The sequence below is a fragment of the Microtus pennsylvanicus genome, chromosome 7 (genome assembly GCF_037038515.1).
Source record: "Microtus pennsylvanicus isolate mMicPen1 chromosome 7, mMicPen1.hap1, whole genome shotgun sequence".
NCBI lineage: Eukaryota > Metazoa > Chordata > Mammalia > Rodentia > Cricetidae > Microtus > Microtus pennsylvanicus.
Genome location: NC_134585.1, coordinates 86,094,304 through 86,119,302, shown reverse-complemented (window position 1 = coordinate 86,119,302; position 24,999 = coordinate 86,094,304). Strand labels below are relative to the sequence as shown.

At 38.6% G+C, this 24,999-nt stretch overlaps 1 protein-coding gene and 1 long non-coding RNA gene across 5 annotated transcripts in view; one reads left to right on the top strand and one right to left on the bottom strand.

The window, feature by feature from the left end:
- The window catches only part of LOC142854897 (uncharacterized), a 57,352-nt gene extending 47,792 nt beyond the window's left edge, over positions 1 to 9,560 (top strand). The window contains exons 2-3 of one of the 2 annotated variants that reach the window (XR_012911385.1): positions 7,990 to 8,221; positions 8,510 to 9,560. This is a non-coding gene — a long non-coding RNA (uncharacterized LOC142854897). Of the gene's footprint in view, positions 1 to 7,989; positions 8,222 to 8,501 lie in introns of both variants that reach the window. The other variant, XR_012911384.1, reaches the window with a different exon arrangement.
- The window catches only part of Gstcd (glutathione S-transferase C-terminal domain containing), an 83,533-nt gene that overhangs the window by 19,351 nt on the left and 39,183 nt on the right, over positions 1 to 24,999 (bottom strand). The gene's annotated exons all lie outside the window — the stretch shown is intronic.

Sequence of the window (24,999 nt, the reverse complement as noted above, 5' to 3'; positions counted from 1 at the left end):
GTGCTTCTCAGCCTGTGGGTCCCCACCCCTTTATCTCCAAAAATATTTATATTACAATTCAGATTCATCATAGTAGCAAAATAGCAGTTAATTAGAAGCAATGAAAATAATTTTATGGCTGGGGGTCACTACAACATGAAGAACAGTATTAAAAGGTTGCAGCGTTGGGAAGGTTGAGAACCACTGATCTAGATGGGGTATTGTAAAAGTCATCATAATGAAATATATTACAGACACCACTAGTGGATGCACCATACAGCCACAGAGTGGATGTTCTTGTTTGTTGGTGTTGGTAATAGGAATGGTTATCCTCTGCTGAGCATGTTGTACTGTCTACCTCACTCTCCTTCCACAACAGCTCACAAAGCTGGCTCTGCTATTTTACTGTGCTAGGAAGAAGTGTAATGGAAAATAGTTAGCATCACTCAGAGTTAACTATGAGGCCAGGATTATGATCCTGACAGTTCAGGACCTACGCTCTTATTTACCACATAATGAATCATAAATCCTTATCAGTAAAATATTTTGAATAGCAAATATACACAGTGCTATTAATGTTCATTATATAGTACATTTACTCTTTAAAAACTTTTACTTTTGTATATTCTATACTGCCTTCCCTATGTATTGTTACTAGGTTTAATCAGTATTTCTAACACCAGATAAGTTGGATTGAGTCTAATTCTTTAGTATTTTCATAATTTAACTTCAAAATTATCAGGAAAACCACACTGAAGTTTATTTTTCCCGGGAATGTTTCATGAGGAAAGAATATGAATTATAAAGAGACTTGTTTGAAGAGGGATGGCTTAGTTAGGGTTTCTATTCACCATGACCACAAAACATGGGGTCTGGGGCTGGCTTTCAGTTCAGAGGTTTAGTACATTATCACCATGCAGGGAACATGGCCACACGTAACAGACAAAGTACTGGAGAGGTAGCTGATAGTTCTATTTCTGGATCTGCAGACAGCATGAAGAGAGAGTGACACTGGGCCTGCCCTGAGCTTCTGAAACCTCAATGCTCACCCCCTGTAACACACTTCCTTCAACAAGGCTACACCTCCTCTAATGCCACTCTATGAGCCTGAAGGGTATTTTCATTCAAGTCACTACAAGAGGAAAAGCCTCATTTCTTTACATCATTGTGATGGCTTGTTTTATGTCAACTTGACACAAGCTAAAAGAGGAAGAAACTTTGATTGAAAAAAAAATGCCTTCAGAAGATCAGGCTATAGGCAAGCCTGTAGGGTACTGTCTTAATATGTTGGGGGTGTGGGGCAGCCCATTGTGAGTGGAGTCATCCCATTCTGGGTTCTATAAGAAAGCAGGCTGAGCAAGCCATGGACAGCAGGTCAGTAAGCAGCCCTTTCCATGGCCTCTGCATCAGTTCCTGCCTCCTGGTTCCACCTTTTTTGAGTTCCTGTCCTGCCCTCCTTCAAAGATCAACAGTGATTTGGAAGTGTTAGCCAAATGAACCCCCACCCCCCCCCCCCCATGTTGTTTTGGTCGCGCTGTTCACCTCACAGTACAAAACACTAAGATAAGCATCAAGAGAAGACTAAGAGGAACTCAAACTGCTAATTCAATAGACACTAAGCTTGGACCATTGTAAAGGCTGGTGTAATTCCTGCTGTCTTCTGACATCACACATCCAGTCCACTAGATAAACTATACCAAACATATACATCAGGAAGAATAATTAAAGGACAAAGAGTAAGGAGGAGACGTGCTGTAGCTATGGTGATCTGAAAGAGCCTGTCGGATAACATTTGGGATTTGAATGAAGGAAGTGGAGGATATAAACTACCCAGGGGAAATACAGTTCGTGAAGATAAGACTGGCAGGAATAAAGACTAAGAAGTGTTATGTATGTTCCTTGTATCCCTACTCTCTTCCCTTTATCATGACGGGATGTTGTATTTTGTTAAAAGCCTTTTTTGGCATCTAATGAAATGATCATGTGGTTTTTATTTTTCAGTTTGTTTATATGGTGGATTATGTTGACAGATTTTCATATGTTGAACCTTCCCTGCATCTCTGTGATGAAGCTGACTTGATCATGGTGGATGATGGTTCTGATGTGTTCTTGGATTCAGTTTGCCAGTATTTTATTTAATATTTTTGCATCAATGTTCATGAGAGAGATTGGTTTATAATTTTCTTAGTAACGTCTTTCTGTGGTTTGGGTATCAGGGTCATTGTAGCCTCATAAAAAGAGTTTGACAATGTTCCTTCTGTTTCTATTGTGTGGAATAATTTGAGGAGAATTGGTATTTATTCTTTAAAAATCTTGTAGAATTCTGAGCTGAAACCATCTAATCCTGTTTTTTTTTTTTAAATTTTTATTTTTTTGGTTGGGAGACTTTTGATGACTGTTTCTGTTTCTTCAGCAACTATAGGTCTATTTAATTTGCTTATTTGGTCTTGATTTAATTTTGGTAAGTGATATTTATCCAAAAAGTTGTCCATTACCTTTAAGTTTTCCAATTTTGTGGAGTACAGGTTTTCAAAATATGACCTGATGATTCTCTGTATTTCCTCCTGCATTGCTGTTGGGAGTACAAGCTGGTACAGCCCCGTTGGATGTTAGTGTGGCAATTTCTCAGAAAATTAAGAAACAACCTTCCTCAAGATCCAGTAATATCACTTTTGGATATATATCCAAAGGCTGCTCAATTGTACCACAAGGACATGTGCTCAACTATGTTCATAGCAGCTCTGTTTGTCATAGCCAGAACCTGGAAGCAACCTAAATGCCCCTCGACCAAAGAATGGATAAGGAAAATGTGGTACATTTACACAATGGAGTACTACACAGCAGAAAAATAATAATGAAAGCTTGAAATTTGCAGGCAAATGGATGGAGCTAGAAAAACATTATTTGGAGTGAGGTAACCCAAATACAGAAAGACAATTATCACATGTACTCACTCATAAGTGGTTTTAAAACATAGACCAAAGAAAACCAGCCAAGAAATCGTAATCCCAGAAAGCCTAGACAACAATGAGGACCCTAAGAGAGACACACATAGATCTAATCTACATGGGAAGTAGAAAAAGACAAGATCTCCTGAGTAAATTGGGAGCATGGGGACCTTGGGAGAGGGTGGAAGGGGAGGGGAGAGGCAGGGAGGAGAGCAGAGAAAAATGTAGAGCTCAATAAAAATTAAAAAAAAAACAACGAAGTGTCTGGGGTCTGAAGTATTTAAGGCTTCATAATCTAGAAAGGTTTGGATTTTATTTTGAATCAGATTCATTTGGGGTTATGTTTGGTAGACATCTTAAAAAGATTTCTGCAAGCATGCAAGGGGACAAGAAGGGAAGCAGACACGATGTTGAGTGCTATAAAGTTTTACAGGCTTTTCTACTAGGAGGCTGGAAGACAGCAGCGCTGAGAGGAATGCAGACAGTAGAGGTGCCAGCTCATGAGGCTTCAGAGAAGAAAAAGGATTCTATTAGTAACCAGACTAGAGGCCACTCATGTGTGATTTTGGCAAAAAATTTTGCATGCAGGCGAAATTAAAAAGCGCTGTCCTGGGGAATGGAGAAATGACTTGGTGGTTCGGAGCACCAGCAGCTCTTGCAGAGGACTCAGGTTTGGTTCCCAGCACCCACACAGTGGATCACATCATCTATAACCCCAGCTTCGGTGTATATGATGACCTCTCCCAGCCTCCTCAGGCACCAGGGATGCACATGGTTCTCTCTCTCTCTCTCTCTCTCTCTCACACACACACACACACACACACACACACACACACACACACACACACACACACACACAGGCAAAACATTCATACACCTAAATTAAAAATACATCTTTTTTTATTGATAAAAGGAGAATAAAAAAAAATTTCCACCTCCTCCGAGCCTCCCATTTCCCGCCCCCTCCTCCCACTCTTCTCCCCCTCCTCCCACCCTTCTCCCCCTCCCCCCACTCTTCTCCCCCTCCCTCTCCAGTCCAAAGAGCAGTCAGGGTTCCCTGCCCAGTGGTAAGTCCTAGGTCCTCCCACCTCGAAAAAAAGTAATGTACTCAGTTCTTTCCTAGAGAAGCTCTTGCTCTTTACTGGAAAGACAGGAAAGGGTACCCTTGGGGCAAGACCTCACTCAGGTAATTTGTGAAAGGATGTGTAGAGATTGAAGCAGGTATGTTGGTTTCTGAAAGAAGCATGTAGAAAGGTTTCAATTTCTTTAAATCAAGAGAGGAGAGGAAGTAGTGAAAGTCTGAAGAGAGATAGTGGAAAACAGTTATATAACTAAACTGCACGGACAATCTAGGTAAAACAGTTATTACTAAGGACTCATTTCCTTAAACAAAAATCCACTTAATGATAAAGATGGAGGAAACTTTAGTTTAGTTAGATCAGTTATTTTAGAGTGAAGAAAAATTAAGACATAAATTCCTTTTATAATTGATAGATTTGAGAAGAGGAAAAATGCGTGGAAATAATGAATTTGTTTAAAAGACCAAGTGAAAAAATAATACTAAGAATGTCACTTATGTGTTGGAATCCTCCCACCGAGTAATATGTTAGGTACATTGTCCACTGTTCCTTCAGTACTGACAGTTTGCTCTATAAAACCACACAAATATATGTGAACCCTCCACTATATAGAAGAGGCTCAAAAGCCTACTTGCTGTCCTCAGAGTAGCACAGTTCTTTCTATGAATGGGCAAACAGGAGGCTGTTACTGCAGTTTTCTGAGTTGGTCTTATTTTATTTTATTTTTTTTTGTTTTTTTTTTTTAATATTTATTTATTTATTTGCTATGTATACAATATTCTGTCTGTGTTTATGTCTGCTGGCCAGAAGAGGGCATCAGACCTCATTACAAATGGTTGTGAGCCACCATGTGGTTGCCGGGAATTGAACTCAGGACCTTTGGAAGAGCAGGCAATGCTCTTAACCTCTGAGCCATCTCTCCAGCGCCTTGGTCTTATTTTAAAAGACTCTTGGTGAAACTGCCGACAATCACATCTTCTCCAGCGCTATACTGAATGTGTACTGCTTTGTATCTAGTAGATTTCCAGTATATTTATTGACTCCAACACTAAAGCCTAATAAGGAGGCTCCTGCGGGCCCAGTGCTGACAGGTAGCAGACACTGTGAAAGGAGAACTGAGTGGATAAAAAAGGAAGGAACGAACACAGGCAGGAACTGAGCTGTTGATGGCATAAATGGACTCAACGCTGACAGATACTCAAACCCTGGCGAATGCAATGGGAAATTTCTAAGAAAACATTGTATGCACAGATGAACAATAAGGGCTCACACACCAGGGCAAGGGAGAGGAAGCAAAAGGAAGGGGTCAGAATTAGCCAGCAATTTAAGATTCTCAAATAACCGGGAGGAGTGTAAGAGTAAAGCTTTTACTGCTTCACTTAGTGCCAGTCTTTAATCCCCTCCTGACCCACTTTCACTCAGCCCTCCAGAGGGGCATTGTTTGTCTGCTGGAGTATTAGCTTTTAAGGAGATTAGTTCCAGGAAAAGTTAAAAAAAATACATATAGTGACCCTGATACAAGGCATTAGATTGTATTCTGTGCCCAAACCACCTGTTTCAAAAGATACAAGCCACTCACAATCCAACATTTTTGTATCTTCTCAGAATTATAAATAGAATTAGGAATTACCGTGTAACAAAAAAAAATGCTTTTAGATGTGAGAAATATTTGAAAATCTTTAGAAATATCTATATGCCTTAGAGTTTTAACCAATGGGAAGCTGAGTCTTTTCATTTACATGTAATATATAAGAAATGAAAATTACATTCCCTTTATAATATTGGATACAAATCAGTATTAAATCATTAACTGAGGATTATAATGCAATAAAAATGCAAAAGCAATAAAAAACACATAGAAATTCCTAAATCTTAACACAAATTTTCTTAGACGTTTGACTTAATCTTTCTTTTCTTATAATAATATATTATATATTATCATACAATAATAACATACCACAAATTATATTATATATTGGAACAATTATATACTACACATTATAATATATAACAATGTAATTATTATTTAATCATATAGTATTATTATTATGTAATAATGTAGTGAGCCGGACAGGATCGCCATTACAAGATGGCGCCGACATCCTGTCTTGTTGGTAATATACAACTCCATATTTGGCTATGGCTTTGAGAGCTTTGCGTCCCCGCTTCCGCATGCGCGGTAGATGAGGATCCTTGAGCCTATCCCGATGTGGTCTGGTGTCAGCTGTTGGTGGCAGCCAATCACAGGGCGACCCGTGTGCCAATTCCCTATTTAAGCGGCTGCCTAAGTGCCCCCCTTCCCTTCACTTCCTGCTGTCTCTCCCCTTCGCTCTCTGTCCCCTTCGCTTCCTGCCCCCTCCTTTCCTGCTCCCCATCAATCAAGGGCACTCCAGTAAAGCGTGTTCTGAGTAGAATCCTGATGTGGTGGTCATTCTTCCTCGCCGGTCTAGAAGCCCGCCACATAATAATAATTCTTACTATTATTTTGGTGTTTTTGAGACAGGGTTTCTCTTCTGCATAGCCCTGGTTGTCCTGAAACTCACTCTATAGACCAGGATGGCCTGCTTCTTACTCCCTAATGCTGGCATTAAAGGCATATGCCACCAAGCCTGGCTGAGAATTGACCTATTCTCAACTCTTTAGAAAAATCGTTTATAAACTTCACAGGTGTACAAATTAGTTTTTTCTCAGCCTTGCTAGTTATGACTCTTTTTATAACAACAACAACAAAAAAACCTAGTAAAACTCTTTGTAGCTATGCTGAAATGAAATTCAGTTAGTTTATCTTACTATCCATGTAAATAAGAAGAATATAATTATTCAGTCATAAAGAAGAAATTACATTTTGCAACAGAATAATTCTACTCCAAAGATGCTCATTCATGATGAATAGAGGACAAAAATGGTCCCCACATTTCTATAAATTTCTCACAGCTTATAATTAGATGATGTTTTCTCTAGAATTTAATGCAGTGTTGTTATTGAAATCATGTTTTTCACTAGTCCTAAGAATCATGAATTTCAGATAATGTTTATCATAATTTAGGAGATTAGACTTGTAGTTCATAATATTGTACATACCAAAAAACTTTAATATAAGTTTCCTTAGATAAATGCATATTGTTTCAGATGTGCTTCCTGATGTAGCTGTTTTGTTTTTTTATATCTTATTCGGTAATAATAACAATGATGAGTCGCCTGTCAAATATCTTTGGAAAGCTCTTCTAAGTATCTAAGTATCTCTAGATAATACCAAAACATACCGAAATATGCTGTTGAACATTTTTATACATATACACACATCTTAAGCTGGTGTAAATCATACACACTGATGATGATGTGAAACTGAGGTATCTAATAATCAGCTTAAGAAACAGAACATTACTAATCCTTTTGCAGTTCTATGTGTCTTTCTCCTTCACTTCCCTGCCATTGAAGAACCACCATCTTGAATTTGTGTTTACCAATATACTGACTTTTATAAACTTATGCTGTATACTTATGCATCTTTAATAATATTAATATCTAGCTTTGGTTATAAATCTTAAATTAACACAATTATAAGGGTTTTTTTTTTTTTTTGGTTTTTCGAAACAGGGTTTCTCTGTAGCTTTGGAGCCTGTCCTGGAACTCCCTTTGTAGACCAGGCTGGCCTCGAACTCACAGAGATCCGCCTGCCTCTGTCTCCCGAGTGCTGGGATTAAAGGCGTGCGCCACCACCGCCCGGCTTATAAGGGTATTTTTTGCAACTCAAATTTCTCAGTCAAATATGTTCACAAGTTCTATCTATGTTGATACAGGAAGTGAAACTTTATTCTCACCACTCTGTTTTATTGTAGATTAATATTTACCCATCCTTTGTGACAATCATTTGGAAACTCAAAAAACGTTTTTTTATAATTTGAAAATTTAAAATTCAGTTTTTTAGACATCTTGGAGTAAAGTTTAATTTTACCTTTCTGTGTTTGTGCTTTCTTGTGCAGTTTACCTACGTACAGGTGTGGAGGTTGAAAGTGGGATGTCATCTCCTTTGCTTCTCCACTTTGTCGTTTTGAGACAGGATCTCTGACCTAAGCTGCAGCTCAAGGAGACCAGCTGGCCAGCAAGCCCCAGGAACCTGCCTGTGTCTGTGACCCCCATCACTGAAATCATAAGCGTGCGGCACCATCACCCGGCATTTACATGGTTAATAAGGATTTAAACTCAGATGTTAATGTTTATATCCTAAGTCTTTGCCCTCTGAGTCCTCTCCCCGACTTCTTAATTTAATCTTTCTTTAATGACTCTAACCATAGTTATACTGTTCATAAACAATATGATATTATAACAAAGTGGACACAGAGGTATATCTGCTAACTTTTATGAGGTTCGGTATATTCAGACTGCTTGATATAGTTTTCTGGGTCCACTCTCATACTGGGCTTAAAAGCAAGTGCTTTTTTCCTGCTTTTTGTGTTTATTCTAAAAATCTCTACTCTTAATTTCCTTTTTGTAGGCCTGGAGAATAGCCCATGAAATTTGAGAGTAATAGCAAGAAAAGAAAAATAGACTATGATTGATAGATGGCATGGGGTTTCTTGGAGAGATGTGGACGACCATGTGAAATAATACACTACTACTGAAGAACAAAAGTTTGGCGCTTACTGCTGGCTCAAGTGTTCATTAGCTATTTGACCTTGTCAAGTACTAATTTTCAGAGTATTTGCTTTACCTCTGTAATGTAAATAAAAACCCTTCCATAGGAATATTGTGAGAAATAAATAGGATCATAGCACAGTCCCTGAAAAACCACCAACTTTCAGTAAACATTAGTTCCTTTCATATCCACTCCTTTCTCACTAGAGGGTGGAAATTCTCCAGTTGTTTTCAGACACCAGAGGCATATAATTTGTGGTAGTTCACAGATACATTCTGATCATTGTAGACATATGGTAACGTTCAAAAAGTTGAGATATTATTGTATCTTTCAAAATTATAGAAAACACTTCCTTATAAGTGTTATGAAATAGGACTGCTATGGTATAAAAACTCAGTATTCAATTAAGAAACATAAAGGATGGAGAAGAAAAAAAAATAAATAAAAAGTGAAATATGAGAACTGTGGTAGAGAGCCAATGAAAAGTTGGCTACTGAACAGTAGTATTCCTGGAGGGAAACCAGAATAAATGCAATGAAAACTTTATTCAAAGATATCAATAGTTTCTAAGGAGGAAACATTCTTAGATTAAAAAATGGGTATGAGCTGTCTTGGGCGAGGGAGAATACTTTTAGGCACAATGATCAAAAAGATACTATTGCCCTAAATGCGATGTCCCTATCAAATCCATCCCCTTAGGGCTCGGAACCCTGAAGAAGAGGAGGTGGAAAGAGTGTCCTTTGTGTTATACAGCATGGCTTCTGGTATAGTGTTGTTATGAGATGCCTGAGTGTGTCAATGAGTGGGTCTCTGCATCTACATGTTGCTTGTGCCTTTTCTTGAGCTTTTTCTTGTGCTAGTTTTGTCCTATCTTGATGCATTAGTTTTAATTTTCTTATTATATTACATTGTACTATATTTTATTATTATCTCTTAGAAGCCTGATTATTTTCGAATGAGAGACAGAAAGTGGGTAGAACCAGATGGGAGAGTTGGAGAGGAATGGAAATAGAGGTAGGGGAAAACATAACCAAGATATATTATGTGAGGAAAAAACAAACAAAAGCTATTTTCAATAAAAGGAAAAAAAAGAAAAGAAAAAAGTCTTAAAAAATGACATCAAGTGATATGTTTCTGTAGAGGCATAAAAAAGGACTTTAGAAGTGAGTCTCATTTTAGTGGCTAATTTCTCTTGCTTACAGTTTCTACTATGAGCAAGGCACGGATGACTTGGAGTCACAATGACATGGCATAGCTACTATCCTCAGGATCTCCAAGTGTAGCTAAGCAGTAATAGCTAGAGACAGGCAGTCAGTACATCCTAGATAGAGTAACCCAAATCCTATGAAACACACAAGGAACCACAACATCACCTAGGAGAGCATGCCAACAGATATAAAGGCAGAGTGTGGCCAAACAGGCTGCAGAAGAGTGGTAAATGCTACAGAGGCACAGGCAGGAAAAAACTGAAAAGTGTCCAGAGAACTTGACTGGTACACCGGGAAGAGGAGCTGGTGGAGGGCAGGGAGGACCCTGGTAAGCTTAGTTTTAGCAGATGGTGTAGAGGTAGACACAGTGATGGGTTCTACTTTCAAAAACAAAGCTTTGAAGCTGAGAAAAAAGGGCAGGTTTAAAATGAAGAGGTTTGATATGGCATTCCCCTCTGTATGCTGTGAATATGTTTTTATAACTATTGGTTAATAAAGAAGCTGCTTTCAGCCAATGGCTCAACAGAAGATAGCCAGGCTGGAAGAGGTATATATATAGAGAGAGTAGGTAGAGTCGGGGAGAAGCCATATTGCCATCACTGCAGGAGACAGATGCCGTACGGAACCTTACCAGTGGGCCACAACCACATAGCAAAACAGAGATTAATAGAAATGAATTAATTTAATATATAAGAGCTAGTCAATAAGAAACGAGAGCTAATAGGCCAAAGAGTGCTATAATAACACAGTTTCTGTGTGATTATTTCAGGTCTGGGCAGCTGGGAAATGAACAAGCAGCCTCCATCTACAGAGGTTTATGTTGAAGTTCTAAGGATGGCAATCGGATTGGGCTGTGATCCTATTGTAAAAAACTTCCTTTAGAATTCCTTAAAGAGTTTTTACTAACAAAACTCTCTGAACTTTACTTCAATTAGTTACACATTCCCCAAGAGGAAATATAGGAGGGGTGAAAAGTGAAAGTCAAAAAAAAGGTTGAGGTAGTGGTAAGAACACAGGAACAACAGATCATTTGCCATATGTGTGTGTGTGTATGCGTGTGTGTGTGTGTGTGTAAGGGCTGTGGAGTACTGAGGTCTGTGAATCTATGATGAACTAGCCTCCGACTGCTCACCAACAATGCACACAAACCCTTCTTTCCCCAGATTCTCTTCAATCCAACTGTAAATCCAAATGAGTTCTTCTGAGGCCAAGGAAGTAGAGCTTCCTTTCCATAAGGAACAAGTCACCACAGTGTGTAGAAACTTCTTGGAAGCCAATTCTTCATGCTCAGAAACAATTATAAACCACACAAGAATGACCGCCCTGCATGTATATCTGATCCTATATTCCCTTAGCCAGTTCCAAAAAAATACTCACTTATAAACACATTTTTTTAAAAAAAAGTTTGCCAAATTATTTTTAAAAGATATTTTAAAAGATACCACCTAAATCTGTGGTTCTGAACAAAAAGGCCATGAATTTGTGACCTTAACTTTATAGCTCATAAGTAGAAATGGGAGCAAAAAAAAGAATCAATGTAGTAAATCTCAGGCAAACAAACAACAAACACAATGAATGAAAACGAGACAGGCATGTTGAATGTTCTCCCCAGCTCCTCAAAGATTTAGATGCTTAAGTTACCAGCACCACCACTGATAACAAGTTAGTGAGCTGGATACAGAAGCAAGAACACATCTCTGTTATGATGTAAGCATGACACAGAAGCAGGAAGAGCAGGGGTCTAAACAAGCTTTGGCTAAGTAGAGAGTCTGAGGCCAGCCTGGGCAACATCATGAGACTGACTCAAAAAAAAAAAGAAGAAAAGAGAGGAGAGAGAGAGAGAGAGAGAGAGAGAGAGAGAGAGAGAGAGAAAGAAAGATGGTAATAGAATAACCATGTCAAACAGCCACAACCAAGATTGTTGTGATCTCAACTTTGGCCATGATCACAGATTCTGGAACAGCCATCAGCATTTTTCTGTTGATTGTGGCAAGAACCGAACTATGAAGTCTGGACAAGTGAAGGGAGTCAGGTGATGAGCTGCATGTACTATCTATTCCTGAAAGGATGCTTGGAGACAACACTTTAATGACTTAGCATGACTAGCTTTGAGCCACTGAACAGATGCACCAAGATGTGAAAACAACTGCCAGGAACGTGTAAAGAAGCTTGTGCTGAAGAGCAGAAGGAAAGTAAGAGAAGTCCTATATACTCTGTGGTATATAGGTCTATACCACAGATTAGATACAAACAGCACTTGGGGACTCTGTTAAATTAAAGGTTGTACCTATAGCATATCATATAGGAATAGGAATTGAAAGCCAGAGAGAAGCTCTCCTGCTTGAAGATGAACTGCATCACCATGGACTTTCCTAACACATCCCAGCTCTTCTCTACTTTTGCAGTTTTTCTTGAGAACCCATGGGGTATGCTTATCAAAAGGGATGTGCTTATCATGAGGCTAACAAAAACTACATGTTAAGAGAACACACATCCCGACAGAAAAAAATGGTAATTTAATGCATAATCTACCTTTCCTTTTCATGGAATTTAATTAAAGTGCACAGCATTTACTGATTAGGAAAGCCATTTGTGATAAGTTAGTATTTATGGAAAGAAATGATCCTAATCTCACAGACCCACAAGAAAGTACCCCAGCAGAGCAGAATGTGAGTCAACATACACTCCATGTGGAACCTGACTGAACACACTGGCTGTTTGTAGGGGTGTTTTTATTATGAGATTTAATTTTATTGATTATACACAAATTTTCTGTACTTAAAGAAAAATAAAAGATTGTTCCAGGCAGGTTGAGACAACTGATATTTATACCATCTGTCTTCAGATCTGTGCTCCATGTCATTTGCTCTGGAGTTCCATCTGAGTTAGTAAATTATCACAAAGCGTGACTCAGCAGCAGCGCCATGTAGGTGGCTCACGAGATGGACATGAATCTTGTGAGATTATTCATTAGTTGGAGTTTCTGGGCAACATCAAATTTTGTGTGTTTGTACACACATGCATTTTAAAAACACATACACTCAAATGTCTGTCTCTGAGTAGTGTTAGATTTACTTAGATAATACATTGTTAAAATCTGACCCTTTTGTTGTTTTTAAAAAATTGGGAGGTGGATGGAATGATAGTGCTTCTGAAGATTTTAATAGTTTATTCCTGTGAAGAATACCAAGAAAGTATGTCTTTGGTCACTGCTAAATGTAACATATACCATTTTATATTTCCTTGTTCTAAAGAGTCATTTGTAAGAGGAGACTATATAATAAGAAACTATGGATCCCAAAACAGAAAACAGAACATTTTAAGAGGGAAAAAGTGGCAAAAAGAAATGAGTTGAAATGTTAATTTCTGATAAGGCCATGGCAAAATGATTTCACAACACACTAATGAAAACTAGTTTCTACAGAGATGGAACAGTTGGTGCACAGAAAAGTAGAGCATCAAAATATGAAACAATGTTAGCAAAACAGACTCTGACAGCTGTTACCAAATTAGAAAGCTATCAAAAATGTATAATTCCATCAACAATGCAAAGAGAATAAGTGCCCGAATTAGTGAAAGTGAGCTGTAGGCGTGCTTGTGTGCATAAGTGTCTGTGTGTGTGTGTGTGTGTGTGTGTGTGTGTGTGTGTGTGTGTGTACACATGTGTATATACAAGTATCTAGCCAGAGGAGAAAAGGGAACAATCTCCTTAGGGTATGAGGGGAAATTTTCTTATTTAGTTTTATCCTGATGCTACCAGCAGGATTATAGAACTAATGTTTCTAGAAGACCCAAAGAATAAAACATTTCACTTATGTATACACATATAAACTCTGTTTTGAGCATAGACAGAGATACACTGTTAAATACCAATTGCGCTTCACTCCCAAGAGTAGCTGGGCTATATAAACTGGAACAGCTGGAAAGAAAACTGAAAAGTTGGGTGGGTAGAGAGGGAATGGTGGATATAGGAAGAGGTAGGGTGTCTGAATATGGTCAAAATAAATGGTACGAAACCTGGAATAATAAAGATACAAAAAAAATGTCCACAACATTAGTGAAACCATTCATGTATTGGATTTTCGATTTTGACTACATTCATCAAAATTGTTAATAAGGCTGGAGAAATGCTCAGGCATAAGGACACGAGTTGAAGTCCCCAGTATCCACATAAAAGCCAGGCATGGGAGGAAGCTCATGCCTGTAACCCTAGTGCTAGTAGGGGGATACAGGAGGATCCCAAGTGTTTGCCAGGTTAAGTGAGAAACCTATCTCAAATGTAAATAAAAAAATATGACTGAAGAGACAAACCAATGTCAACTTCTGGCCTTTGCACATGTCTGCATTGGTAAGTATACTTGAACACATACACATGAGAGCATACACACACACATACACACACAAGCATGTGCACAAGCACGTTTTTTAAAGTTAAAAAGCTATTAGAAAGAGAAATACATTTAAACCTTGGGAATTAAAAACAGTCCATAAATAAGTCTTGGATGGACAAAATAATCAAAACCAAATGACATACTTTTAAGAAATGAAGAGTAATACAGTAAACCATGTTTCGCAAAGTCCGGAAACTTTACTAGGAATGCACTCATTGGGAAGCAATAAAGACAGAAAAGTAAATGATTTAAACATTCATTCTAATAAATAACCAATAATATACATGAAAGAAAACAGCATAAAAGTAGAAATAAAGCACAGAAAAAGGAAACACTGGAGAAATAGTTAGAAAACCCCAACTCTAGCTTTGGAAATGCAAAAGACTCCCATAAATATCAACGTGGTAAGCTTTGCTGGTAAATGTCTGTTTTTAAATGTTGATGTTTAACAGAGTCGTTAAAGATCTGTGTAATTTGGGATAAAGTACTCTTAAGATAATAATCAATCTCTTTCCTCTCCTTCCCCCAACCTGTGTGTGTGTGTAAGTGGATGTTTATAGAATTTATGGTTTATAGCAATTTTAACTTCAGAGAATGGAGAAAACATGTAAAACTTGACCATTTAATGAATCAACTTCTAGTCCCTGTGTCTCCCATGATCAGCACCGCAAACCACAGAATCACACCTCATCACCTGATCCAATTTAAATGAAGGTTCACTCTGTGATATGCATTCTGTGGGACTGGATAAGATATACACCCACTATTACAGTATCATGCAGAGGGCTTTTCAATCTTAAATCCCCCAACTTCTTTGTTTCTTACTTCCCCATTAACCAGGAAGCAACCGATTTTCTCATTGCCTTGACGTTTGCCTTTTCTATAATGTTACACAGCGAAGATTTGTTTACAATGTGGTGTTTCAAGGAGATGGCTAAGAAATTATTAATGAGGTACTGAGAAATGGATTGAACTAGGAAAAAAAAAACATCCAGAGTGAGGTAATCCAGACCCAGAAAATCAAACATGGTATGTACTCACTCATAAGTGTACACTAGATGTAAAGCAAAGGACAACCAGACTACAATCGAGAGCTCCATAGAAGGTAGGTAGCAAGAAGGACCCTAAGCAGGACTCATGGATCGCTCTGGGAAGGGGAAATAGATGAGATCTCCTGGGTAAACTGTGGTGGGCGTGCAGTAGAGGGAAGGGGATGGGATGAGAACATGAGGGAATGAGATGGTAGAGTTGAGGAATGAAAGAGATATCTTGATAGAGGGACTCATTATGAAGTTAGGGAGAGACCTGGTGCTAGGGAAATTCCCAGGAATCCACAAGGATGACTCCAGCTAAGACTCCTAGCAATAGTGAAGAGGGTACCTGAACTGGTCTTCCAATAAAATCAGATTGGTGAATACCCTGTCATTATAGAGTCTTTATCCCGTAAATAATAGAAGCAGATACAAAGATCCACAGCCAAGAACCAGGCCGAGCTCCAGAAGTCCAGTCAAAGAGAGGGAAAATGGATTATATGAGCAAGGGGGCAAAAGAATCAAGATCATGACTGGGAGATACTCAGAGACAGCTGACCTAAGCTTGTGGGAATTAGACTAGACCAACAGCTGGGGAGCCTGCATAAGATGAACTATGCACTCTGTGGGCGACACTTATGTAGCTTGGTCTGTTTGATGGGCCTCTGGCAGTGGGATCAGGATCTATCCCTGGTGCATGAGCTGGCCTTTTGGAGCCCATTCCCTATGGTGGGATTCCTTGCTCAGCCTTGATACAGGGAGGAGGGGCTTGGTCCTGCCTTTACCCTTTTAAGGAGAGCATGGGAGATGGACGGGGTGGGGGGGGAGGGAGCGGGAGAGGAATGGAGGGAGGAGGAACTAAAGTTGGTATGTAAAATGAATAAAAAGTTAAAAATTAAAAATAATTATTGTACAGATCAACATGCATTTATATACTTTATGAGATGCTACTTTTGTTCATATTTCTCAAGATCTCTACAGTATCAGCAAATACATATTTCATTTTTCTGACATAGAAGAAAAACAGCTTATCTCATTTCATACTAAATTAACTCACAAACATACTTTTCCAGGAATATAACATATACTCTCAAATTCTTTCATAATAGACCTAATCCTATTAAAACTAAAAATATCTGAGCTATGTATTTCCAGGAGTCAAGTTTTAAAACCTTATAATTAATGGGCACACCCCGCTTAGTGAGTTCTTAATCCAGCTTCAAAGGAGCACAGCAGAGCCCTGTCAGGGTGGGCGCCATGCTCTGCTCACATGATGCATGCAGAGAAAGAAACACCCAGAAACCTAGTAAGCCGTGAGGGCTTGTGGATAAAGAGGCTGGACTTTGGCTGGAGCAGACAGGCAAAGGAACCGAACTCTGTGGTGTGGATAATGCTGAGGCACAAGCTAGCCACTGTGAAGGGCAGCCCCTTAGTTATGCACGGGTTAAGAACAGTAGGTTGGTAGGAAAGGTAAATATGTAAATAAAAATTTAAAATTAGAATCAAAGTCAAACTTATTTGTAATACAGTTAATTTCAGTTCATACAAAAATGTTACAACAAATTTCGTTTTAGTGTTTTTTTCTTTTTTTTTATTAAAAATTTCCATCTCCTCCCATTTCCCTCCCCCTTCCCCCACTCCCCCTTCCCCTCCATCCAGGTCTAGGAAGGTGAGCATCCAAACAGACTATGCTCCCCACAAAGCCAGTCCATGTAGTAGAATCAAAACCCAGTGCCATTGTCCTTGGCTTCTCAGTCAGCTCTCATTGTCAGCCACATTCAGAGAGTTCGGTTTGATCACATGTTCGATCAGTCGTTTTAGTCTTAAAGAAAATCTCAAGGGGCTGGAGAGATGGCTCAGTGGTTAAGAGCATTGCCTGCTCTTCCAAAGGTCCTGAGTTCAATTCCCAGCAACCACATGGTGGCTCACAACCATCTGTAAAGAGGTCTGGCGTCCTCTTCTGGCCTTCAGGCATACAGACAGAATATTGTATACATAATAAATAAATATTTTAAAAAAAAGAAAATCTCAAATAATCACAGTACTTCAGCTGTAAATATTTTAGCACGTGTCCCTGATATAAAAAGCCTTTTGTCTAACTTCATAATGCATGGTAGCACATCAAACAAAATTAATAATGATTTTTTTTTAAACACTGTGACCAGAGACAGGAAACTCTCACAGAGACTTCCTGTTAAAAATTCAGAAATCTGCAGGTATGTGCCTTTATAAATTGTTTAGGTTAGGGATGTCTCAAATCCAACTAATTGGAACTGGCCAATCAGAGGAGGGTTAGAAATTCGATAACAGTTACAAAGGCCAGAATGTGGCAAAATATAGAATACATCAGTTATACTCTTATGCTTTTCAAATATGCACTTACGTCCATTTCCCCAAATCCCAATTTTGTTACTGTATTAACACTGCAGATTTGATCCTATCACTGTGTCACAGGTATTACATCACAGAAACCACAGCTTTTCATGTTCACTAAAAGCAGTTGTGTTACCTCTGCAAGTTTCAACACAGCTAGCACAACTTAAGGAGGTGACATCTCAGCTTTCTTCCAGCATTAACTTCCCACAAGTCTAGAAACTGCTACTTCAATGTACAGTATTTTACAGAAGAGCCATAGGGGATAACAGGTCATACAGTCCAGGCTCATTTTCAGGGCAGAAAAACCATGTTTAATATAACACTTGTACCTTTCATAATATGGTTTTGAACTAAAAACAAGTCACTGAGAAGTCATATAGCCTTTAAGATGATATGTTGGGCATATAACTTAGTTTTTATCTTTTAGTTACTGACTATAGTTGATTGCATGGACTGTGGTCTAATAATCTGATCCTGATGTCTAGATTTCTCTGTACCTTATGGCTTGTTGATTTTCCTAACCTGTTCCCTAGACATTAAGGCTTTTGGTTTCCTTTACAGAAAAGTGAGGTGAATTTAAAGAATTCAGACTGTGATTCCCCATGATACTTTAGGATATTTTATATTTGTCCAGGAAGTAGCTTTGATCAACATCTGCTCTATACCACACAAAATACAAAAGAGACAGTTTACAGTTTAACAGCAGAATATACATTTTTGTCTTACTTACTGTTCTAGGGCTATGAAGACACATCATGACCAAGATAGCTTATAAGAGAAAGCATTTCAATGGGGACTTGCTTACAGCCTCAGAGTGTTATCCCATGACATCATGTTGGAGAGCGTGGAAGCAAGTTGGGCATGATAGTGGAACAGTGCTGAACGTTTACATCTATCTGATCCACAAGCATAAGGTGTGGGGGAGTGAGGAAAGGAAGGAGGGAGAGTCTAGGCCTGGCACAGTCTTTTTGAACCCCAAAGCCCACTCCCCAGTGACACACCTCCTCTAACAAGGCCACATCTCCTTTAAAAATTAGCTCCTGATCCTTCCTAAATAGGAATCAAACATTTAAGTATCAGCCTACAGGGGCCATTCTCTCTGCTGCTTTGTGCTTTCAGGATGTGAGCTCTCAGCATACAGCTCCAGCTACCATGCCTGCCTGACTGCCGCCTGCCATGCCAGTATGGATTCTAACCCCCTAGAACTGTAAGCCCAAATAAACACTTCTAAATGCTGCCCTGGTCATGGTGCTTACCACAGCAACAGAAAAGCCAACCAAGATGCTATGCCAACTACTATGCCAACCTGCCTTCTCTGCATTCTTCTCCAACTGAAATACTGTCAGTAACCTCATTGGTTACACAATTAAATTGCAATTGCTGTAGGAAAATCCTTCAGCCAGTAGCCTTTAAGCTACCTGCCCACTTGGGCATGGCCTCTTATAACATAAATGCCGATGTAACTCTTTTTCAGCTGTTGGATTTCCCGTCTGATCAGAGGACTGTGATCTCTGAGTCTACCCCTAAATAAATAACCTTTATTATACTCAATTCTGAGCTAGTGTGGGATTTTTTTTAGCGTCCCTCTTCATGCAATACTAGCATTTTATTCAATTCTTTGTTTCTCAAGGAAAGCACTAACGTGCTGAATGAAAGTTACATTACATATCATCTTAATGTGAAACAGATTTGTTAATTATTATGATTTTCTTTTTGAGAAATATAAGGATCAAATAATTCAGGCAACCTGTCTGAGAGAGCTACAGAGAGATAGGACATGGTTTTAAATTCAGGCATACTTAAAAACTAAGTTTTGCCTATACTTCACTTTCAGACTCTTAGCTGAAACAACCTATGGTAGATTTGCTTAATCAGCAAACTTCATAAATCAAATATATATTAAAAATTAATCCTTGCTAACTGAGAACATGTTCATACCTGAGGCAACTGTAGGAATTACTACAGAACTAACACTTAACTGAAAATATGATAACAGTACATTTCCTCCTTTGATGCCAACTATTCTCAGTGAAAAGTATGTTCCCTCAAGATGACCCTTGGAAATATTTCAAACTTTTTTTTCTCTGTTTAGACATTTTTATGTGGCTCACATTTCTTATCAGCTAAGGTGGAAGATACAATAAAATTTCGTAGATACTTTATTCTAGTAGGTTTCTAGCCAGACACAGGAGCACATATTAGCTTAGCAAGGAAGATTGTTATAGAACATCATAAACACAAGTCTTAGGGGAAGGTAACGTGCAATGAACAAAGCAGTTGAATATTGCAACGGCACTCTTTTTTTTTTTTGGTTTTTCGAGACAGGGTTTCTCTGTGGTTTTGGAGCCTGTCCTGGAACTAGCTCTTGTAGACCAGGCTGGTCTTGAACTCACAGAGATCCCCCTGCCTCTGCCTCCCGAGTGCTGGGATTAAAGGCGTGCGCCACCACCGCCCAGCTACAACGGCACTCTTGTCCAACTTGAAAGCTCAGATCAAATTCCCTGCAGATTTCATCAGTTTTACACTTCATCATCTCTAGCAGTTTGCTGTTAATAAGCCATGAGTGACCAATGGATACAATGTTTGAAGCTTCCTTATCATGGGGAATGTTCAAAATACCTTTTATGTGCTCTGGTTAAGCAAGGTTGATTATTATTATTAACTTGTTTGTTGGCAGGGAACAATATGGAATACACAATTAATATAACTTCTGTATGATTATTTGGGGTCTGGGAAGCTGGGAATGAACAAATGGCCTTCCTACTACAGATTAGTTAGTTTTCATGCTCAGGGATTGGTTGCTTTCATGTTCAGTTGGTCAAGGGCAGATTTGGCTCTGGATTCATGGTCAGGATGTGCTTCTTTGGTTGTCTAGTTTAACTTAGAGTACTAAAGGCTAAAAATGAAAAACCTGAACCAAAAATTAAAGAACTGAGAAATCTGCCAATGCTCCAAAAATTACAATAGCATTTCTCCTACAAAGAAAACTCACCTTTTAAGTTTTTTAATTATTATTTTTATTATGATCTACTGCATAGAAAACCTTTTGGGCTAGTCTAGCTCAGACAGCACGACCACATCCAATCAGGTGAATATCAGACAAACTAAGGTTGAAAGATACCCACAAAACAATTGGTCTTATTTTTACAAGTCATTAAGGTCAAGGAAGACAAAGAAAGGGATTGTGTGTATATGTGTGTGTGTGTGTGTGTGTGTGTGTGTGTGTGTGTGTGTGTGAAAGAGAGAGAGAGAGAGTGCCAAATGTGATAATGAACTGAAATAACTAAGACGGGCCTTTTCTCTGCATGAAAAGACATCAATGGGGTAAATTGCAAAATCCAAACAGGACCTGTGTTTTAGAAACTAGTATTATACCCATGGAAACTCAGTAGTATTTTAATTGTCTTGTTTGTTTGTTTGTTTTAAGAAAATGTAACTGTATTTTCTTTTGTTTCTGTTTTAATGTGCTCCAGGGTCCTGTGCATCCTAGGTAAAGGTCCCAGTTCTGCTCATTTTAGGAAAAACACTCAATAGTATACACAAAGAAATGTAAGCTTTTCATCAAAAACTATCACAAACGTTTTAAGGTTAGAGGCAGGGACAATATATAAAATGATTAATGGTCAAAATATTCATACTGGGAAACATGACTAAAAGTTAGATTAGAATTTTTTGTACTATTCTTGCAAGAACAAACAGTTTTAAAGCGTGTAACAGGAACACTTAGTTATGGTGTTACAAAACATACAATTCAAGTTTAGGAAAGGGTCCTTGACTTCATGGAATTTACCCCTTCACAGTTTCCCTTATCAAGAAATTAAGTTGTCACTTAAATATTTCTCTTCAGTTTATGTATATGAATAAAGAACTATGACATTACAGTTCTAAAAGCTAAAAATTTCAGTTTTTCAAGCAAACAGAATACATAGCTTAAATACTTTGAATGTTTTCCTGTTACTTTCAAATTGGAATAATATTACAAAAATGTTGCCAGAAACCCTTCAGTTCATTGTAAAGTAATATTTAAGTGTAAACTAATATTTAAGGATATTTATACTTAAAACTTGAGGTTTTATAATTTAAAATATAATTTATATAAACATTTTAAAATCTAAAAAAATTATTTTCAGTTTTAGTATACCTAACTTTAGATGCATTTATGCCACAAAAATCTGATGAATTAGGCTCTACTGGTCATGTAAAACACAGCTTCAGGACTTTCTGAAATTCCATGCTTTTTCTAGCTTCAAATGTGTCCCTTTCCCAAGTTAACTGTTAAAATTATGTTTCCGATGTGAAGATACAGATGCCAATAAGAGTAGTCTTCATCCACCCCACAATTAGAATCAATCATTCTTCATGGGAGTTGCCATAAGTCTTTATTAAACACAGTTTATTGAGGATGTCTTAATATATACTTTAAACACTATGCCAATATGAGCGATGGTACCCTCACACTAGGGAACCTGAGATAAAAAGATTATAAATCCAAGGCTATGTAAGAAGCTTGAGGCCAGTCTGTGATACAGGAGACCCTGTCTTAATCAGCCAACCAATCAAAAAAATCAACCAACAAAACAACAACAGCAAAATCAACCAGGCCAAACCAAAATAAAAATAAAATTCACTATCTAAGACACTGTGATATCTGTAAATGGCAACCCAGAGCTAGAAATGTCAATTTTATGCTGCAATAAACATGGTCTTCAAACATGACCAAACCATTATTTGGGAAAATGTTAACACCTGCTTCTGTTTTCTTTGAATAGGGTAGACATGTAAGTAAGCAGCTCAGGTGTAGAACTATATTCACTGGGACGTACCTACCCAGGACTCATTATTCCTGTGTTTCAGTGTATAACCCCCTCAACTAGATGCTAACGGACTCAAAACAAGGAGTTAACTCTGAATATACTATGGTTTGCCATGGTATTAAGAATGCTAATATTCTTAAAAAGCATCAAGGATAATCTTTCAGTTTAAGAATACATTCAACTAAGATTTCAGGTAAACTTACTATTTCAATCTGTCACTCATATATCCCCTTAGTCAGGTGCCCGCCATTGAGCTGACAGCTTCATGAATCATTTATTAGGTGACAGAAATTATTCAGGGGAAGACTGACTGTTTTCCATATGACGGAGTCCCTTGGGAAAACACTTGGAATCTGGCCTCAGGGAATGGAGATGCAGACACTTGCAGCCTGACAACAAGGCAAAGAAATGTAATGCTGTCTTACTCACAGTTTCTAGGGAACTGTCTTCCCAGTCCCTAGCTCTTGAGTTGCCAATGCCCAAGTAAAGAGCCATGCTAGGACTAGAATGCTCAGATTCCCACAGATTTAATAGGGGTGACAAACCACACAGACACAGAGAAGTGACATCAACTTAAGGCACAAGAAGAAAGCGACCAAGCAACACAGTCACAAGTGAGTGTCTCACCATGTCTGACCACATTTCTTTCCACAGCATATTCCTACATTGCTACACTCCAGGAAGAAAATGACAAGCCAGCCAGTCAACAGTCAACTTTATGGAACTGCCTCAGTTTTGTATTATAAACAGAATGGTGTTCAATGATCTCAGTAAGAAAAAAAAAGAAAAATGTTAGATGAACTATCACAGGCAAATAATAGTTTATAGAATGAATAAGCCAAGAAACCCTGCTGTATGCTCAGTAAATAAAGTAAACTGAGTCAGAGCCTTGCCCTACAGAATGACAACCACTGATAATCCAGCGCTTACTTGGCTCTATGGCCAAAGACAAGACCCTCTTGAGTTAGTTGGAACCGTCCCAAAACATGAACCAGTTTCATTTCTTCATGGCCTTTCATGGCACCTACTGCTTCTATCCTTCTGACACAGTAATCCCAAAAGAAACAAAGAAATTATATTCTTAAAGGGAACACAGCTGGCAAAAGCTGGTAAGATCAAAGTCAAAAGAAAGTATCACAAACCAGTTTTTATTATTTCCTTAAAAAGAAAAGTTCTAAGAGACACCACAGCAATGTAAGCTTATTGAAGTTGCCTGTTCATATGGGTTCCTCAGATAGGAAGCCCTACTACAGGCCACCTGACTCAGAATTAGTCCACTGAATTTTATATTGAAATTCTCACTTATCTATCTCCAGCTCCCCCTTCTCTCAGTCTTTCTCCTCCGTTTCCCCCTTCTGCCTCCTTCCCTCTGACTCTAACTATCAATAAATGCATCTATAACTATTGACCCAAGACCTTGATTACAGAAAGCACAGGTCTTCCGCATATGAAGGTAAAGAGGACACATGCGTCCTACTTTGGTGCTGCGTCTCAGATCCAAAGAGAAGCCCATTCAAGAGATTGTGCAACAAGTGCTGCACTCAGTTATCTACTATTTTGCTACACAATTTATAACAATGAATTGTTTAAAGATGGTTTTTGAGTAGCTCATGTATTTGTGGCTTTTCACAGAAAAACATAAGTTTTACTATAATTTAAAAAAGGTCAATTTTTGTTGAGTCCAAAAAGACAGATGTACCACATTTTTAAGCACCACATCTCGAAGATAACTCTTTTTTTTTTCATTTCTTATTTTATTTATCAGTTTTTTAGCCATATTATTTTTCTTTTTTTAATTAATTAATTAAATTTATTAAAGATTTCTGTCTCTTCCCCGCCACCGCCTCCCATTTCACTTCCCCTCCCCCAATCAAGTCCCCCTCCCTCGTCAGCCCAAAGAGCAATCAGGGGTCCCTGCCCTGTGGGAAGTCCAAGGACCATCCACCTCCATCCAGGTCTAGTAAGGTGAGCATCCAAACTGCCTAGGCTCCCACAAAGCCAGTACGTGCAGTAGGATCAAAAACCCATTGCCAAGCCGGGCGGTGGTGGCGCACGCCTTTAATCCCAGCACTTGGGAGGCAGAGGCAGGCGGATCTCTGTGAGTTCAAAACCAGCCTGGTCTACAAGAGCTAGTTCCAGAACAGGCTTCAAAACCACAGAGAAACCCTGTCTCGAAAAACCAAAAAAAAACAAACCCAAAAACCATTGCCATTGTTCTTGACTTCTCAGCAGTCCTCATTGTCCACTATATTCAGCGAGTCCGGTTTTATCCCAGACTTTTTCAGACACAGGCCAACTGGCCTTGGTGAGTTCCCGATCAAAGATAACTCTTGTGTATTGTTACTATTTTCTTCCTCCGCGTACTCAGTGTACTCTCGCAATACCCATCCTACGATAAGCAGTCGATTACTTCTGTTAGTCACTGTGGTAGTTTGAAAGAAATTGGCCCCCAAAAGGAGTGGCACTATTAAGAGGTGTGGCTTTGTTGAAGTACCTGTGGTCTTGTTGGAAGAAGTGTATCACTGTGGAGGCAGACT